Below are 12,945 nucleotides of genomic sequence, written 5' to 3'. Positions count from 1 at the left end.
AGTGATAGAGAGGGATGGAAAGCGAGAGCAAGTGAGGGATGGAGAGTGAGAGCAAGAGAGAAAGAGGAAGACTGAAAGAGCGAGAGAGGGAGAGAGAGAGACAGAGAGAGAGAGAGAGAGGGAGAAAGAGAGACCTAATGCCCAAGTGTTCACTTACTCAAACAGAAGCTCCTTCAGGAGCTCAGTGAGAAGAAAGCTGGATGATTCCACTAACCTACATGTTGCAGGCACACTTCACTTCATTGTGCACCACTTAGGAGGCATTTATTCTTCCTGCCCCCACTTTCTGTGATCCGCCTTCATGGCCTCCTTCCAGAGCTGTTTTCTCTCTGATCACTGACAATATGTGACCCACAAATATCTACAGCAGAAACAGGCTGCATGTTTTCTACTGCATATATAAAAAACAAGCGATCGCAGTCGCAGTTTTGGAGGGAAGAGCAACACTGACGCACACTTCTCCAACTGGTGGAAGTGTTACGGTGAAATAAAGCATAAAGCAGTGTTGGAGCAGAGCAGCGTCTTTCCTCCCCCACTGAGCAGTAATGTGACAATGCAGGATTTCATGGTTCATTGAACACACACAAACCTCCAGGCCAATACAGCTTTATTTAGATCATTAAGATTGCATTTGATCACAAACGACACTCGCGAGAAAAATATGAGTCTATAATGTCAAGGACAACTGTAAAGTAGGAATGAGCATGGCAGGAGATGCGAGTTTAATGGATTTAATCTATGTCCTCATCTAAACCAAGAAACATGTTGGTTATATCCAATCCTGACAAGACTGTTTAAGGCATTTCCCCATGAATGGTGCAGGATCAGATTGACCAAGTAGCAGGTTATTGGGTTTTTAATTGAATTGAATTGGAAATCTAGCTCCAGATCAAGTGATCTTCAGGGCTATGCTCTCAGGAGCGCATGTTCCTGGTCGAGTCACCCAAGGCGGACAGGTGATCCTTCGATTGTGGCCCGTCCTATCATTGTGAAGCAGAATTCCCCAAATGTTGGGCTGTTCACCCATTGATAGGGAACGTGGGCTGGATTTGCACCGCCTTGAGAGAGGCTAGTTTTACCGCTCTGATGATGTGTTTTTGCAATGGTAATGTTAAAAGTGAAGGCCCAGATAAACACATCCAAGACTACACCGTGAATAGAAAACATGAAATAGTTGTGTAGCTTGTGCAGACAAAGGTCACTGGGACTCAGCCCTGCAGCCAGTCCCCAGGGTCGGTGTTTGCCAGAGTGCCTGGTGACTGGAAGCCCACATGTCCCAGTTGGGCAGAGCCAGCTCAAGCAACACGAGAGCTATGTGAGTCCATCACCGGCAAAATCCAACAAGTGGGAGTGGTGCATTGCTCACACAGCGTGAGACAACAGAAACTGGCTGTTTGGGCATGAAATGCCACCTCGCTGGAGGAAGGAGCCAGAGCTGGTGTGGGAGGTTGAGAGGTACCAAGTAGATATGGCTGGGCTTTCACTCCAGAGCCATGCTACTCATTAACGGATGGTCTCTTTCCTACTGTCACAGGGTGAGAGGCGCCAGCTGGTGGCTACGCAGCTGAGCTATGTCCGGGTGGACGAGAGGGTCACCTCGCTGCAGCTTCAGGGGGCGGGGAGCAAAACTGATGGGTAGCCCACTGGGGCCTGTCATGACAGCAACTCAAGGACGCCGCGGCGGACACCGGGAGTTCGGGACGCTGTCCAGCTTCAAAAGGTCATTCGAGCCTGGTTGGCTCGGGGAGTCCAGACCCAGCAGACACGAATCTGCAGGCGAACAGGACCATAGCGCTAGGCTCTGGAACGCCACTAAATATAACAGACATGTTCAAAATGTAAAACTAAACACATGTACAAGTACAACAAATAAAGACTTGTCAGATCCAGCAAAATAAAGCATCTGTCACATTAACAAGTGATGCTGTTCTCAGCTATAACGCGTATAAGCTCATGTGCAAAAGAATTTGAAGTCTCGCATTCTGCATGGGTAGAGGTGTGGAGATCAGCGTCACTTTCTTCACGCACTACATGTGGATCTCACATGACTGCAAAGACCTGTTATATCAGTGAGCATATGAAAATATAGTGAACAATTCTTTATTTCTTTCTCACAGACTGGGAGCTCTGGATGTAAATAATGAAATTCTCCTCAGTATCCTGCAGAGGAATGTCATTCATCATTCATCGGTCATGATCTATAGTCTCATTACATTTCACATGTTCACAAACATGTTTTTAATGAACATCATGGATATACATCGGTCAGACTGTCCTCTGAGACCTCAGCGCTGTAATGCTTCACCACGTCACTTCTCACTGCAGACTGCTGTATTGCTGCCGCATCATTCTCACTGTTTTTATCAGATTGGAGAGATAATGGATCCTATAACTCCTTGTAGCGGCCCCGCCTGAACCACGTCTGAGCAGACGTGAGTCCTGGTCCTGGAGGGACCTAGTCTGGCCTTTTTTCCATGTCTCCCTGCTCCAGCACACCTGATTGTGATGGGTGACTCATTATCGGGCTTTATCGCAGCTTGGTGATGACACACTCGTCAGGATGAGGTGTGTTGGAGCGGGGACCCTTTGAAAACATGCAGAGAGCAGCTCTCCAGGACCTGAAGGATTTGACACCTCTGCACTCCAAGCTTGAATGAACATCCTGAACCGTATGTCGCCCTGAAGACACAGAGATGCTCATTCTCACCGCCTCCATTTGATAAAATGCGTCTGGGATTGAAAATCGTTTTCCACTATAAGGATCAAAATTAAAAATAGTAAATAAAGTCAATTAAGACATTGTTTTCAGCATATGGAAAGTTCTTTCTGCAAGAAACATCTGGAACAACTAGTCATGTAAACTCAACCATTAACACGATAATTTACCCATTTAAAAAAATGAAGCCAATAATTCATTAAAGCTGTAAAAAAAAAAAGTTTGTTTCCATCATTACCTGAACTGTTGGTTGCAGATATTAAGATGAACGATAATGAATTTTCACAGGCCGAAGTTTCCCATCCCTGTTCTAATATCTGCCTCGTATGCTTCCCTTTCCTCCATGTTGATCCTATTTGCAACTGAGCGTTGTCTCGATCTGTTCCATTCCCAGATGGATTCATGTGCTTCGTTGTTCGTCATAATACTGCAGTTATCTATGGAAATGAGATAATTCTTTCTCCTAATAGCTGACCCAGCTGCAACATTAGATCTGCTGTCATATAATTAGAACCCTTTAAATGGTCTCCTGCTCCACTCGCACATTTCTGTGTCACACCTTTTACCGTCACCAGGCTTTTCACCGTCTAATAGATAGTTGTTCTTATCAGTGCGAAGCTCCTGTTGAGGAAATGAGAGATAATGAGAGGGGAAACCTCTCGAAGCAGTGTGTGACGTCAGTGCTGCAGCAGAGATTCTCTCCCTTGCCCTCTATTTCGCTCCATCACTGATATTTCATTTCCATTTATCTCTTTGCTTGCATCTTTTGTTCTGTTATCTTCTTGTGCAGTTCTGCTGTTTTCGCTCTTCCTCTAAAACCTCATCAGTTCAGATCTGTGGTCTCGCTCCTGCGCTGCAGATTAGTCCAAGAGTGCAAGTCATTGTGATGCAGTTGGCGTAGAGCAGCATGGAGTCAGCTCTGGGTTTTTAATCTGCCCGAACAGGGCGCTGCAGTCTCTGGAGACATAATCGCCACAATTATTGAGCTCCGCCAAATTTCACCCTCGACCAGGAAGCAAAATCCTAAAAGATTCGTGAAGGAGTTTGACTTCTGAGGTGATGATAAAAGTGAAAAGGCAAGGTCACCCTGCAGATAAGAGCCATCACTCGTGTCATCCGCTGATATTATCACCACGTCGTCGCCCTCGTTACGGCTATTACAATCAACATCATCATCCTCACTGCTGCCATGATGACATGTCCCATTAAGATCAGCAGCATGAGGATCATGCCACCGCCTGCCGCTGCACGGGCTGACTCTGACAGATGCTGACATCTGGACCGTCTCAGCTACGATGAGTGACCTCATGTGCCTGCACAGCAGGCGTTCAGCCTCGTATTTCGGTACTGAACGACAGGAGGAAGCCAATGCCCGGGCTTTCATTCAAGATGGTGCAGTCAGTGCTGCATTGATCCAGTGTGGATGAATGGTACCTGCAGACAAGTATTTGTTTTTAAGGGTAACACTCTAAACCAGCCATTGCAATTCATCAGACATGTATAATTAATCTTTTTGAATTGAAAAAAATGATAGTTTTAATAGGTCTGAGCTCTGTTTTATTATGTGCACACACTCTGGGAGCTGATCTACTCATGAGGATCGAGTCTGACAAACACACAAAATATTATTTCATGCGCTGCATGATTACGACCGTGTATTATTGCATCTGTTTTTGCCACCAAATATAAGATCACAAATTAGACTTCCACATGTGAAAAGGAACCTGCCTTACAGGCTGTTGAAAAAGGGCTTTTGGCCATTCTGAGACCGGAGAGGAGACAACCTGAGGGAGAAACAGTTTAATATCATCTAACATACTTAAAGGTGCATTAAGGAGTTTTTCAACTTTAAAAATACTTATTTTGCACCATAAATATGTTACAAATATTCAGTGATGTGTAGAATGTGCCCTGACATATTCATTGTAAGTACCGCTAACAGCGCTAAATTGTCACTTGAAAGTTGCAGCGCCGGTCCAGCAATTTGTATTTGTTGGGTAGAATTAGAGAGGATGTTAAAAAGAGAGAGAGAGAGAGAGAGAGGATGTGACCTAATGCGCCTCCTGCTGGCCTAATTTGCTTAGCTTTCGTTTTGTCCGCCATTACTCCGCCAGATGCTTAGTGAGCAACAACTGAGCAGGATCTTCCAGAAAGTCAGAACAGACTGGCTTCTAGCACTGCCACAGCTCCACACAGACTCCACCAGGGAGAAGACACTTAAATTTTACTCGAGCGCTACTAAAAGAGCGAGGAAGGAGTTCCCCTCTTTCGTGCACATACATGGACGCAAGCCACAGGCACGAGCGTTTCACTAAGCTGCAGTTACGCCCAAGGCCTGCAGGGGCCGTTGTTTCACATGAAATGTGCAAACTTCTTAATGCACCTTTAATAGTGAAGAAAACAACTGTGCAACCTTCTGATTGTGCGATATATAAGTGCAGTTTCTCAAGTTATCAAAAGGCTGAAAAACAAAGACTGGTAGAAAATATTTCCTTGCAAATTTGTCTGTATTTTATTAGGATTTTCAAAAATATCTGTCTTAACGTTTTATTTGGAAAAAACAAAGTTTGGAGAAAGAAAATCTGCTTTTATTTTACTGGTTTGACCCAGTCTAGACCATATTGGACTGCATGTGACCTTTGAAAATGTAATTCATTTTCTAAGCTGCTTGTCCTTTTCAGGGTTGGGGTGGCGAGGGCGGGGTCCACCCTGGACAGTACTCCCCTCTGTCTGGGCACACCTGGGGGCAATGTAGGGTCTTCAATTGAACTGACATGTGTATTTTTGGACTGTGGGAGCTGGAGTACAAAGAGGGAACCCACACACACAGGGAGAACATGCAAACTCCACACCAACAGGCCCCAGCCAGGATTTGAACCCAGGACCTTCTTGCTGCGAGGCAAGAGCTCTAATTACTGCTCCACCATGCAGTAGACAGATTTCATTTCATGATATCATTGATTGTTCTGTTCATACTGGGATATTTTGAGTAAATGACAGTTATTTCAGCATATCTTAAAAGTTTGTGCATATATTTAGCTTCTTTATATTTTCTTTTAAATGTGCGTGCTAAAACTTTAGCTTTTAGCTCTTAGTACAACCGTTACTCAGTCACAGTCAAAAGCTGAAGTCACTCACAAAGCTTCTCTGTGCTCAGTAATCAATCAGTCAGTCTGATCACTGCAGTTTCACACCCAGGATGTGAAGTTTCAGAGACGCCTCACCTCCGGGAAACGTCACTTCATGTAATGATGCAAGCAGTGACTGTGCTGCACTTTTTCCCACTCATCACAGACAATCAGACAAATTATCTTCAGTGGTTATTCATGATCTCTGAAAACTGCTGAACTCCCTGAGGAGATAGCAATTTGTCCTGCCGGTGGCCTCATGAGCCTTAAACGTCGAGTCTAATTAAGGCAGGGAATTAGTGCTGGATCTCATTGAGCGAGAAGCTCTCTGTCTTATCAGGAAGTGATGAAAGCTTGAGGATTTTAACGAGACAGACACCCTGCTGAGCAGATTTGAGCTTAAATACCAACTTTTAGTGGTTTGAAAATGGTACAAATGGGAGTCGACGGGCAGTGAGGCTGCTGCGTGACCTGACTGGGAATGCACAGCTCACACTTTCCAAAGGTTTGGAAACCTGATGCCAGCACTGTGGTGCTTCCAAGCTGGTTTGAAGTGTGAGATAATGCTGGCATCATCCAACATTATCTGACATTGTCTGACAGTGAGTTTTGCGGTGTGCGGATGCATCCGGTGCAGAAAGCCTTGTCCTACCTGTACACCATGCTGGAGCTGGGCTGAGGAGAAGCTTGGAAGAAGGGGCCGTGCACATGGAGAGGCTGGTCCGAACCCTGCTGCTCTGCAGGCCTGCTGGCTTCGAAGCCCTCTGAAGGGCAGCTGGTGGGGCTGGAGGGGTGCAGCCTGCCTCCGACGCCCTGCCTCTGCTGGACAGAGCAGCAGCGCTCCAGCCTCAGCCCCCCTCTCGGCCTCAGCACGGGGACCTCCGTGCACGCTGCCTTCAGATACATCTTTAGATCCGACTAGCCTCACACAGCCTGATGGGGTGCTTTCTTTTCATAGCAAATCCCTTTCAATATATTTAGTCATCACAGCTCCATCTAAGTACGGAGCGATGGCAGCCATGTAGGACAACGGTGGGATTTCCGCACTCGCTTGCTGAAGAGTATTTGTCATGCCTGAGGCTAACCGTGTGATTTAGAGTAATACCCAGATTCACTTTCCACAGACGCATCAGACAGAGTTTACATGTAGCTCCTGAAAGCACTAACCGCACCAGAGGAGCTGACAAAGACGAGTTCGAGAACGTCTGAGTGCCAAACCCCTGATGTCAACTTTATTCTTAGATGATTGGCAAATTTAAAGACAAAGGCGGCTCGTGTTTGAGCTCCTGCTGGCTCCGGAGGGACAAACCCAACAAAGCCTCCCGGATATTTATGTCTACTTGTCAGAAGTATCTGCTTGATATATCTCTAGCATGGACAGCCAATTCAGAGTGCAGCTGAGAGCAAACTGAAGCACCCTGTCTGCTCCGGTAACACGATCTGAAGCACAATATCAACCGTGGTGTACTCGGAAAAGCGTCAGTCATTGGCCATCATGATCCTGCTGCCCATCGACGGGACCATGATGTCTTCTTCCAGATGCAGTTTGGCTGGGTCTAGAGAGAAGCATGGGTCATTATGTTCAGTGCCTGGATGGAAGTGTCCCTCACAGTCTGCAGTCTGTTGCTTCTGTCCGGGTGAACTTTGGCTTGTGGCACTCGGATGATGAACATCATTTCTTATCAGTCCTCTGGCTGCTCCTCAAACATCCCCACAAGGTTGACATCATCGGATTTTTGTGACAGCAAGAACAAACATGAAATTTTGGCTGCTGTAACACCAGCACCCTGGAGGATAACTTGTGGTGACTTTAATAATGTCATGATCTTTTTTTTTTCTTTTCTCGTGGTTCCTCCAGCAAGTGACAGTTTCAATTTATTGGGAAATATTTCAGCATCTTCCCACGGAGATTGCTGCAGGGTATGGGTCAGACATGCAGGGCCCGCAGACAATAACTGATGTGACTTTCTCCAACTGACTGGGTTTAGAATTTCAGAGAAACATTCATTATTTGATCATTTTGGGAATTGATACAAGCAACTTTTAGGCCCAAAATAATATTATATTATTGTATTTATATTATTATTCCAAGAAAGGAAATGTATGAAGTTGTAAAGTGTGCTTCGCTTTCTTCATCCTGGTTGCTTGAGTCTGTCTGCTCTCTGGTGCACAGAAGTGGTACTGCAATCCACTCTTGGTTAGATTTGCGGAGATGTTGTACTGTATGCAGTCCTAAATTTACAATTTGTGGTTTTCGTTTTAAGAAGGAACACACATACACATCTGGAGATCATACTACCAGGTGGAACGGTCACCATGTGGACAGTCTGGGGGTGTAGAGACGATGCTGGATGGATGTGTGTGTGTGTGTGTGTGTGTGTGTGTGTGTGTGTGTGTGTGTGTGTGTGTGTGTGTGTGTGTGTGTGTGTGTGTCCTCCCACTCAGCTGGATGTGAGAGGCAGATGCACAGCTCTGAGTCTATTTCAGTCCTGGATGAGTGAAGTCTGTTCTCCACCTCTCAGAGCGGTGCTGCTTCAGATCAGACCCCCGCTGCAGCATGTCCATCACATCCTGGAGTCCTCAGCTGTCACACATTAGCAGGCCCCTTTGGTTGAGATACACATGTGCTAAGGATGCTTTAATGTCAATAGTTTAAAAGGAAAAAAAGCAACTTTCTCAGTTTTCCCGCACTGATGGTGTCCCACGTTGATGACATCATGGCCACCACGCCAGTGTCAATGAATGACCACAGTCACTTTTACCTGCAGGTGCAGAAATGAGACTAACAAGTGGACGTGTCAGAATTTATTACAAGTCGATCCAGGAAAAAACCAAGCCGTCATTATTTTTGTCAAAAACAGAAAAACAGCTAAAGTTTAGCGCTCATCTTGAATCCATGTCACTCAAGACATAGAGGAAAAATACTTTTAAATAGTCCAGAATGAGTTGTTGTTGAAGGAATAAATCCTTTTGTATGGTGGCTGAGGAGAGGATTCAGCAGGAGCCAGACAAAGCGACTAGCACTGATGAAGTGTACCAGGACGTCTCCGAGGTAATGGCCACTCACAGATACCACCGGACTGTGAAACCGTGCTGGAAAAATCTAAAAAACTCAGAAGTGACAACAAAAGATCACAACAGCTGGAGGGGGTCGAACAGAAAATACTGGACGTGGTTTAGCCATTGATAGCCACTGATGGGCGCCGGAACATTGACGTTGATTCGGCCACAGCTGTGTTGGAGATCGTGACTCAGGCTGGTGAGTGTTTGTGGCTTTAAATATTTTTAATGTTACTGAAGCAGCTGGTGGTAAACTCACAAAGAGCAAACTAAGATAACCTGCAAGTAGCCTACCGTCGTGGTCTCCTGTAAGCAGACAGAGCTAGCTGATTAGCCACACCGATGCTAAGTTCTTTCTCTGTTTTGCATTTGCTTGAGCCGCTGTTTCCCAGTTCTGGTGCTCAGGTCCTGGTCCTCTGTTTAGATGTTTCCCTCTTCCAACACAAGTGAATCTGATGATCTGCTCATCATCAAGCTCTGCAGAAACCTGATAATGACTGAGGTCCAGGACTGAGGACTGAGGACCAGGACTGGGAAATACAGCATGTAGTATTCACTTCTGAGAGCTAAACATAACAATTCAGCATATCTACAACTTCTGATGAACTAATCCACGGTTGTTGCTGCATTAAAGTGTTTTTCATGTTGCAATTTCATGCTGTAGTGAAGTTAAATTGTGTATTTTCCTTCAAGAATTCACCTTAGTATTTGAACCCACCTCCTTCAGCATGGACCCTCCAAAGACACCATCACGAGCATACCCCAGGGTACAGCTGACCCATCCGCTGAAGAGCACCCCCTTACAGGGTATGTCTGAAGCCAATCCCAACTATCCTCTCCTTGTGTCTGTTTTGTGCTCAGAAATCATAGATAATGTATGGCACACCGAAAAGGGGGGGGGGAAGGGGAAGGATTCTAGGGGCCCATCATTAAAAGAGGCCCAGAAAGACCCCTAAAAAAATTATAATGCTGACAAAATGAATATGGCACTATCTTTTCTTTTCTTTTCATAGGGCCCAAACTCCCTGGTGGCTCCCCTGATGGCACAGCTCCAGAATACCAGAAGAACCGTTCCCAACCTGCTGTGTGAACCCATGAAGACCCCAGTGACCTCTTGCTATGCTGCCCTCTTCTGGCCCGCAGTATTATAATTTATGCCTCCTCAGTGTGACTTCTGGCATCCTACCACCATGGTGTGACAGATTACACTACACTCCCCGCCCCTTCCCCCTCCCCCACCCCCCCCCCCCCCCTATGTTATGGAACAGGACCAATTCACACAAATGAAAATCTGACTATGAACTATGGACAGAGGCGTCACTAGGTTTTCAGGATGAGAGCTTAGCCTCCAAGAGACGCACAGGATGTGAGTGAACGTAGCGCATGAGTGCAAAATTTCACAAACAGCTAACAAAGACTGACAAATTATTCAATTATTCAAAATATTATTATTTCAATTTTTTTAAATAGAGTACAACAACAAGTGGCGAACAGGAGCCCCTCCACTGAAGTTGCCTCAGCTTCATATCTCCGTACAGCCACCAGATGACCAGATGTCCACCCTGGGTGCCGTGAGAAACAAAGACACAGAGAAGTTGTCAATGTCCAGGGCAGTTTCATACCAAGCTGGTGGAAGGTCCTGTACCAGGGTTCATCCTTCCAAGGCTGAGGGTTTGTCCAGATTTCTATCCGTTACTCTCGTTATTTGTAAAAGATTCAACAGCATTAGAAGTAAACGCACTTTTCTTTGATGTTGTTTAAAACGTATAACAAAGGCTAAAAGCAGGATTTGGATTTGGATTTGGTTTGGATGTCTTCAATTTCGTCAAAACATTTAATACTTTATGTAGTGTTAGGGTGGATGTAGAAACCTCTAATGACAAGAATTGTTCCGGGAGGATGGTTTTAATAAAGTACTCATTCAAAAGAAGAAGACTCGCTTGTCTCTCACAGAACAGAGCTATTTTCATATAAACCCCATATGGGCCAACTGAAAATGGTGTCAGAAATTAAAGAACTTAGGTTTAGATAGGCGCACATCGACGCGGCTGTATGGTGTTGCACAGTTTCGGCGGAGAATGTATTTTTTTTCCTGCAAGATGACGACTCGCAAGTTAGCTGCAGGAAGCTAACAGGCTAACAGGAGGCTGCAGCATGAGTCAGTTCCAGATCGCTCCACCGGAAAAGTTTCGCTCAAAAGGTCTGGAGTGCTGTTGTGGAGCTGAGTTTGTCGCATCGTGCCACAGCTGCCATAGCCTCTCTCGGTCATCTCATCCACCAGGGACAGGGTTGTGAAGAGGTTGTCATGGTATAATTTGACTCCAGGTGGCACTTCAGCTTTCTCTGCCAAGCCAAGAACCACACTTGGATCCTGAGCAAGTCCAATTTCCACCAGATGTGTGTGGCTGCCTACATATGGCTCTATCTAATGGACAAACCCGGAGGAGGATGCTAAGCAAATGAACAAAAGACATAATCACATCAAACCTGTTCCTCCGCAATGCATATTTCACAGCAGTGTTGCTGACTTTATAACCGTCTGACCAGAAAAGACACCACCTTGGCACTGTGTTGTATCCACTGATCAGTAGAATATCACAGAACATCAGAAGTTCATCCTCAGTCAGGTTGAGTGTTTTTCCCTTTTTGATTGGCGTGGAGATTGGACAATTCCAGTGTCGTATCTCTGAGGAACTTGGGATAGAACGTGAGGAAGACATCCACTGGATCATCTGATGTGAAGCCAGGATCTTGCTCGTTAGGTACATAGCCAGGGATCAGATTTTTCTTCTTTTTTTTTAATCAATCTTTTTATTAAGAACAAACAATAAACATAAAAAAGGACTGGATTTTGAATTCACACATTTTCATATTATATAAACAGTAAAAGAACCCCCCAAAAAAAAAAAAAAATTTAAAAAAAAACAATCCCTATCCCAAAAGCTGGCTCAGTATAATCACATCAGCAACAGGAAAACAATAATGGTGATTTGCATGCCCTCCATTTAAGGAGTGGGCACACCTTCAATTGCGAAGCACTGACAAACCCCTGAAAAAAGAAATAAATGGCTGCTATTTGTCAAAAAATGTGTCTGTACACCCTCTAAAAGTGTATTTAATTGTTTTCAAGTTTCAGAAAAAACATTGTGTCCTTCAATTGTGAAATTGATGGATATTTAGGTGATTTGCAGTGTAACAACAGACAACGTCTCAAGACGTAAAGGCAATTATATCTTTCTGTACCTTAGTTAAAGCAACAGAGGCACTGGGAACCCTGAAAACAGCAATCAAACCACACCGAGTACAGTGGACATAATAGTAAAATAAGTAGTCCGAGGTGACAGGAGGGATGCTGGCATTTGTCACATCTATCCTCTACCTCTGGATATATTTCAGAAAGTCTTAGTTTTGAAAAATGGACCTTATGCAAAACTTTGAACTGAATCAGTTCGAGGCGAGCACATGAGGTTGAAGACCATACCCTATCAGCAGCAGCATCCCCCCAGAAGTTATCATCCAATTATTTTCCCAGTTCATTTTTCCATGTATTCTTAATTTTAGTCATCCGTTGATTGTGAAATGCCAATATAGAAATTGTATATTTTTGAGATCATGCCTCTTTGATTGAGGGAAATTGACAGCAAGCATTTCCAAGGGTGTTGGGGCGATATAGAGGGAAAATTAGGGAACTGCTTGAAAATGAAGTTTCAAATTTGAAAATAGCAAAACAAAGGAAGGTTGTAAGTGGAGGACAAATAATCAAAACTTGCAAAAACAACATATACATACAAATTGTTTCGTTTCTTTTTACCCTTGTCATGCCATACCCAAAATGGAGAATCTAACAGAAGACGAAAATAACTGATTGTTGCTTAAGGGACCTGAAAGATGCACCTGAGAATTTGAAATGCCGTCTAAATTGGGCCCAAATATTAAGTGTATTGAGAACCACCTGATTGTCAGTAGACATCGAGAGCTTTACAGGTAAACAAGAATAAACTAAAGCAGGCAAAGAAGATTCCTTAGAAGACGAAAGTTCCA

Source organism: Salarias fasciatus, chromosome 18 (genome assembly GCF_902148845.1).
Source record: "Salarias fasciatus chromosome 18, fSalaFa1.1, whole genome shotgun sequence".
In the NCBI taxonomy this organism is placed as follows: domain Eukaryota; kingdom Metazoa; phylum Chordata; class Actinopteri; order Blenniiformes; family Blenniidae; genus Salarias; species Salarias fasciatus.
Note: the sequence above shows the minus strand (reverse complement) of the source record.